Genomic DNA, 8,091 nt, shown 5'->3' on the forward strand with positions numbered 1-8,091 from the left:
AGAAGAACAAGATGGGTACATTTCAGCATATCCAAAACCAGAAAAATCTGTATTCTTTTTTGAAAAATAAACTTGATGTCTCCATAGTATACCCCCTTAATGTGCTTAATTCATAATTTGCCAAGCTTAATCTTTAATGTCTATTTAAATATATTTGTGAAAATAATTATTGGATACATTATTTTGTCAACCGTGTTACGGACAAATGTTTGGTCATAGAAAGCATAGTGTGAAGTGCTACAGATTTGATAACACATTTTCTTGAAAGCTTTCAGGTCCACTCACCAAGGGTTATGAGGTTGTTTGTTTAACTAATTGGATTTTATGAATTTTGAGCGTTATCATGTCAATTCTGTGAGATATTACCATGAAGGATGGATCTTTTTTTCCACATAAATCCACTGAATCCACTGAAAACACTGAATTCAGAAATATTCACCATATTTATGTAATATCCCCTTATCCAGAGAGAGCCCCAATCGTCTTTGTTACAGTTTATCAGAGTATTTAAAACATTTATGACAAAAAAAACCACACGTAACACAGTTGACAAAGTAACACGGTTGACAGCAGTATACAGTTGAAACACCCAACAATGTCAACTGTGTTACTCCCTTTCAACTGTGGGTAACACGGTTGACAGGTAACACAGGTTGACATTTCAGCCATTTTTGGGGCCTTGTGCTAACTGCAGACTTCTGATCCATCACCACATGACCTTAATTAACTCATGTTTTTATACACTTTCCCTACATATTTGTCAATATAGCAACTAAAGAAAGTTCAAAAGAATATGTTGGTAACACAGTTGACGGTCAATTAACCCGCTCATGCGCACACCCTAATATTGAGAAAATATTGAAGAGGAGGAGTAGAAATTTACCATAGTATCTTCAAGTTTCCCTCCAAAAAGAAAAGTGGCATCACATGATGTTGAACTTTGGACTTTGGAGTGAACCATTGCTTGGTTATTGGGGAAGGGGTCAATTGGTAACACGGTTGACATGAGTTCTCGGACACTCTCAAAATGAATTATTTAGTGTACCTTAAAGCAAAAAATACTTTTAAAAACACATTTCTCGTGTTTTTTCACTGTTTTTGAATAACTATTTGTAAAAATTGTACGCAATTTTTTTTTTTTGTGTGTTCTCCTGAAGAGCAAAACTTTGTACTTAGCAAATTGGACATCCCAAAAACAGCTATTTCAGCACAGAATGTGCATTTTTAACAAAAAATAAATGATGGGATCTGTTGGATTTTCATATCAAATGAAAGGGAAATGTGCCCTGACATAAAATTAGTAATTACATTAAATAAACTTTTAGCAAAGAATTTATAGTTGATGACCAAACCCTAAGGACATGACATGTACCCCTAATTATAGAATGACTCCCCTACTCAGCATTCTATTGCAGAAGGCCTCATAAAACAGTCACAGAAATGCACAGTGTGTTACTCAGATGTTTCATCAAAGTCCCTTTATCACACCTGGAAGTTAATTGACCTAAATAGGCCTACAAAGTTGTACAAAGGCTGAGTTGTATGCAGAATTGATTGTTTGCTTTGCTCAAAGTTACCCAGACACCAAAACATCCCCGTGGTAGCATCAGTTGCCATTCAGTTATGAATTCTTCTCCACCTGTATAGTTAAGTGGCATACAAAGTAACATTCATAAGCTATGATCCATAGCAATAGAAAGCTGAATAGGAGCATTTTGTTCTTGTACCTCCAGGTGCGATTATAGGGGACGCTTGTTCGTTGTTATTCCATAGCAATGTAACCTGATGTATGAATGAGTCATGCCTCATGAAACCATTGCGAATGCATTGAGAACACCTTATGCAAGGTCTTCTGAATGTGCTATGCACCCACCTGTCAAGTAAAGTGTTACCCTCTGATGTTGTGCTACAGCTTCCCTCCCTACATTCTTTGTTGTCCACCTTCACCTACGTGAATCTGCTCTTCAGCTGTGGTTGCACGCTGCAGCTTTTTCCTGTCTCCATCCCTGAAGGCCTACCTCTTCTGGTTTAAAGCTCTTAATGGTACTGCATGGTGAGATCAAGGGTTTGTTATTGTTTTGAAAGCAGCATCCAGTACTTGCTGTGGTGCATTAGATCGTTCTGTCAAGGTCAGTGTCCTTGCTGTTGTCATTTTTCTGTGACACATTTCGATCTGCACTCACAACAGGGGCGATTCCAGAGTAAGTGGGTGGTTACAGCGCCTCAGTACACAGGATTTGTGGGAAGCTGAAGAAAAAATTGATTATGATCTGCTCTGCCAAGTGCAGATCATAAAGTGAAGCAGTACAAACCTCCGTGCTGTTTCCATACCTTCCATACTGTGCTTTATTTCTCCTTATGGTATAATCAGAATCCTGAGTGAAGCCAGTCAGGTGGGAGGGAGAGGGCTGGTTAAAGGTCACCAGGGTGCAGAGTGTGTGCTCTTAGGGTACTGTACAACAGTCTTGTGAATGATGTCACATGACTACAGGCTCCACTAGTGGTTGAATGTCAACAACAGTGTCTTTAAAGGTAGGCTACATTGTGTAGGAATTACTCCCATCTAGCGCTGCGGTTGTATATCGCAAGCAACTCAATCATATTTTTCATGCTGCATTCACATGAAATTGGGCAGACGGACGACAGCTACTGCATGTAACAGCATAAACAAGGCTCTATGTAAACAAGTGGTCCGTCAGCACGAGGCAAAACAATACACGTGTTGTCATGGTGATGTCGTATTGTTTACCTGACCCACGTTTTACCGGCTTTCTCTCGACTTCTGTGACTAAAATGACATCTGGTTTGTTACCGACGGCTGTCTGCCCGACTGCAGGTGAATGCAGCATCAGTGTAACGCTCCATTCTTCCTCACTGCGTTACCGTGGTGACTTTTCACAGACGCCACCTCGACCTGAGCCGACAGCTCCGTTGTCTCCGCTGAGTTTCCGTGGTTTCCTACCGTCACGCTGCCACTGAACGTAAAAACATGGCGACACGACATGGCAGCCAGCACCGAGCTTACCCGCTCCATGTAGATATGAATGATATGAACGGCAAATTCAGAACTGAAAGGAACACTTCAGTTTGTTGATGGGGGGATTACTGATTAATGAAAAACATACTTTTGAACAAAATAATCAATTTTCATGAATAGATAACAGGAGAAGTTACACAATGTCCCTTTAAGTGCTGAAGCCAAATGGATGAAGTGGAGTTCATCAGTCATAAGAAATTAACAAGCTAATGCACCAAAGCTTGATGGTTGCTTTTCCTCCTTGGACGTTGACATATTTTTTTTATTCCTATGTCCGTCTGGCTGCTTATGATCTTTCAATCCATAGGCACCAGAATATTTGAAGTTGGACCAATGAGTGTGCGTTGTGTGCACCTGGTTGGTGGCCATGAAGAGCACTGAAAGCCTTCACCAGTGTCATCTCTGTGCTATAATAAATCTTCACTTGTTCCTATGCAATTAAAAACTAGTTTGTAGCAGGTTGCAACCCAGTCTCGTGGGAAACACTTGCTATTAGATAAACTGTATTCAATTTTTTTTATGCTAACTTAAGACATACTAAAATACACAGAGACAAAAGAAAGTTGTCAAATAGTGAGATGCACTAGCTGTCTTTGTTCTGCTCTGCAGCACACATTCTCAACCGAAGCAGAACAGGATCAGCCTGTCAGTTCTCCATATGAAACAAGTGAAGTTGATTGTAACACATTTTGTTAACAGATGACAGCATTGTGGGTAAACAATAACAGCAAGATGACAGTCAACCCACAAAGCACAATTTCCATTGAAGACTTTCACAATTAAAGAGATTCAAATTTCCTAGAAATGATGAAGCAGGTTGCTTTTATGTAATGCAGAGATGGAACAGAAGTGAGGCACAACGCCAGCGCTCCAGAGGGAGCAACACTGGAGATTTTCTCACATGTTGGAAACCTTATTTTATATTTTTTGTGATCATTTTGTTTATTTGAATTTGACATGGCCTATTTAAACACATGAACAACTCACACATTTTTCTGCCTTTGCTGAATCTTTTAAAATACGCTGTTTGTCCTTCTCTGTTGTGGGTTTTCTCCAGGGGCAAAGTGTCTTTCCATCAAGTTATTGGAATATACCGTGAGTGATATGACTAAAGCTAGAAAATCAGACTAGGATATTTTGTCAAACTACTCATTTATTTTCTAATATTACATTTTATACAACACATAGGCCTACTATTTTGTTAATGGATTATTTCATATTTTAATAATGTTTTTTAAATTAGATTTTTTAAATAAAGCTGAAAACAGTGAGAGACCTATTTATTTATCTTATCTTGGCTTCCTCCCACAGTCCAAACACATGTGTACTATACGTGTGAGTGTGTGTGTTGTTGGTCTCTAAATGCCAACCCTACAATACCATTGAGGGTGCACCCCTCCCTGACCCTGCACCGATAAGTAGTAAAGATAGATGGATGGACAAATGAACAGTGTGCGTCCTCACTTGCAGCCACTGTGGATCGTGGCAGCCAGTGATATAAACTGGCTGTGTGACTGCAGCTCTCTCATGTCTCAGGCAGTTTCTTCCTAATTTGTATTGATCCATGCTAATGTTTCCTCTTAGGTCTCCTGCTGACAGCTTTACTGAGTGAAAGCATGAAGCGCTGCTTCATTCAGCTGTCTGCTGACATGTTATTCCCAAGTGGTAGACAGAACTCAGTCTCTTGCTCCATGGGTACTCAGTTGTAGTTTTATGCACTCTGTCCAGTTAACACCATCTGACACAGATTTGTATTGCAGTTGCATTGCAAACAATTGAATTGCAGTTGTGTGTTAAAACTAACAGCCAGTTCTTGATTCACCACTCTGAATGGATTCATTCAATAGTATGTATGACAGACATGTGCATGTACTGTGATGGATGGTTTTGACTCTAATACCTTGACAGCTGTGGAATATGAACATGGAATTTTGGGGAAAAAGTTACACAGTAGGTCCCTGGAGAAAAGCTTCCACTGGTCCAGTAAAATATAACAACATCTCAGTATTTATACCTTACTGTGCCACCTACTGTTTGACCTTTGACCTTTTTGGCTCAACAGCTATTTGAGTCCTTGAGTCTGATTGCTGCAGATGAGGTGATGTAAACCCTGGAGTCAGAGCCTGTTGTATTCCCAGCTGCAGAACCCCATTGTTACTGATTGGAGGATTTGTCTGATCATATAATGCTACTGATTGCCCAGCTTCTCTCTACAGAAAACACCCCATAGTTTTGCTTCACATTTCATTGCTCTTTTGTCTCTTTTATAATTGCAGTTGTTATCAGTGTTTTGTCCTTTTGCAACACTTTTTCCTGATATACAAACAACAACATGGAACAAGATACCCTGTGGATTATGATCTTAATTTGTATTACCTTTATCTTAGCTTTTTCTTCAAAATGCTTTATGTATGCTTTATTTTGCGGAAACTGAATAATGGATTTGAATGAATGAATGAATACACTGCCTGTGTTCATTTTCATTCATTTATTGTTATTTAAATGTGTTGGTGTGTTTGTATCTCCCTTATAGTGACTGCTTATGGAAACAGGACCTGACACATTTTACACTGATACTTGATGGTTGACCTGATTAACCTCATCCTTTGACAAAAAAACAACAAAAAAAAAAAACTGATGAAGCTCCACAGTGACAACTGTGAGTTTTTGTGGAATGGTGAAAAATATTGATCCTTTGCCATGAAACAGCTTGCTTTATCACCATTCTGCATTGTCCTAACTGGCATGTTATATAGTATGTGATAAAGGTCGACCACCCAATGGCAAAATTGAACATAATCTTTTATTCAGATTTAACCTTCCGGGTGGCCACTCGCCCGTTTATAGGTTTTTAATGCATAAAAGTACCACATCAGTTTATTTATAGCATCAAGACTTTTTCAACTTGGCAGGAACATCTAACAAAATAGAACAAACAAAAAAAAATCACAAAATTCTAAAATGCTCTGGTTAAAGCAGAAGTAAGCGGAATGTTTGTGCTAATATAAGTCTTAAATAGTTCTATCTTCCGACGGCAATCACTTACATAGAGTGTTTGGTCCGAAACACGGGTCTGTCAGTCACTCTGCTCTGCTGTAAGCCGAGGAGAAAACTTTCCTTGCATCCTACAACCTTTATCCAATGAGGAGAGAGAACGGCATAAAGGGGCGGTCCTCTCTGTGTGTGCAGCCAAGGGATGCGCGTGCATGTGGTGACGCAGGGACGAGGGCGGGGACTGCTAACTCCATCGGCTGACAAGAAGTTAGCCAAAACGACCGGATCGCTTACTTCTGCATTAATATTATGACATTTATGTTGTTACTGTAGGGTCGGTTTTACTGTGTCATAAACTTGTCCCTGTGACACAAACCCATTCCCACTGCTGATGTATTATGTAAAAACTGTGACTTCAGTGGCAACCTCAAATTGCAAACCTTTGTTCAGCGTGTTTGGACCAATGGTAGACACAGTGATTCTCATTCTTGTCGGTCTCATTTAGACCTTTCTCTCACCGTTGCCATTTTCCTCTTTCCAGGTCCGTGGGGTCGATGTATGGGCAGCGAGTGCGGTCCTGGAGGAAGCCAGAGCAGAGCGGTGTGGTGCGCCCACTCCGAAGGCTGGACCACTCTGCACACCAACTGTGACCAGGCGGAACGACCGGACAACCAGCAGAGCTGCTTCAGAGTGTGCGACTGGCACAAGGATCTGTACGACTGGCAGCTGGGTGCCTGGAACCAGTGTGTGCCGGTATCGATGCGCAGCGCCGGGGTGCAGCGGCCCGCCGTGTGCACCCGGGGAGAGGAGGGCATTCAGACCCGCGAGGTGGGATGTGTGCAGAAAGTGAACGGCGAGCCTGCGGAGGACGCAATCTGTGAATACTTCGAACCCAAACCGCGGCTAGAACAGGCCTGTCTTATTCCCTGCCCCCGGGACTGTGTGGTGTCTGAATTCAGCCCATGGACGTCCTGTTCGAGAACCTGTGGGTGGGGTTTACAGAACCGGATCCGCTTCATTTTGGCTCCACCACTGTTTGGTGGAGCGGCCTGCCCAAACCTGACTGAGTTTCAGACATGCCAGCCAGGGCAGTGTGAGGGAGAGGAGAGCCTCTATAGCCTTAGAGTGGGACCATGGGGGCCCTGCTCAGTCCCACTATCGAGGGAAGCCAGACAAGCTATTAGACCAACCCGGGAAAGTGAAAAACTCTCCAAAGAGGGTGACAAACCGGCCAGAGAGATGGCCAAATCACCCACAGGGACTGACAAGCAGTCCAAGGAGGGTGTCAGACAGTCCGGGGAGGACGAGAAACAATCGAAAGGAGGGGACAAACAGATCAGAGAGGGTGACAACCAGCACAGAGAAGGAGATAGATTTTCCAAGGACAGTAATAAACCACCTAGAGATGGTGACAAACCATCCAGACACAACAGGAAACTGGGTGGTGTAAACAGGAAACCAGACAGGCCCAAACGACAGAAAAAGGCTAAAAACAAGGAGAAAAGAGAGAAAATCAGAGAGAAAGTTAGAGAGAAGTTAAGGGAAAGAGGCAAGTCAAAGGATCCTCGGACAAAAGAACTCATGAAGAAGAAGAGGATCAGGAACCGTCAGAACCGGCCAGGAGGGAAGTTCTGGGACCTGCAGGTCGGATACCAGACCAGAGAAGTTGCGTGTGTCCACAAGAGTGGGGATGTTGAAGCTCTCAGGTAAGAATGACTGAAACCAGATCCTCATGTGTCATAACCAGGCTTCATTTATGATGATCTGTTACTACAAGGTTCACTGTAATATTAATATTTGCAATATTTTTATGTAAAATGTTAAGGCTTTGGGCTAGAGAAACTGAAGGTGTTTCATCATGCTGCTGGTGAGATGCTGTGTCCACAAAAATGAGGCGAACTAACATGGACAACCCACAAGCACTATAGGCTACGTTCACTCTGCAGTTACAAGTGACCCGAATCCCATTTTTTCGCTCATATGTGACCCATATCTGATTTGCTTTTGACAGTGTGAACAGCACAAGTCGCATTGAATCTGACATGGCCCTGAATCAGATT

General features: G+C 41.9%; 1 pseudogene; it reads left to right on the plus strand.

Annotated features, from left to right (window-relative positions):
* Positions 1-6,578: 6,578 nt before the first annotated feature.
* On the plus strand, positions 6,579-7,737 carry LOC146959928 (thrombospondin type-1 domain-containing protein 7A pseudogene; annotated as a pseudogene).
* Positions 7,738-8,091: the final 354 nt, after the last annotated feature.

The sequence above is a fragment of the Trachurus japonicus genome, unplaced genomic scaffold, assembly GCF_045865225.1.
Source record: "Trachurus japonicus isolate A0001 unplaced genomic scaffold, Traja_1.0 AP030886.1".
NCBI lineage: Eukaryota > Metazoa > Chordata > Actinopteri > Carangiformes > Carangidae > Trachurus > Trachurus japonicus.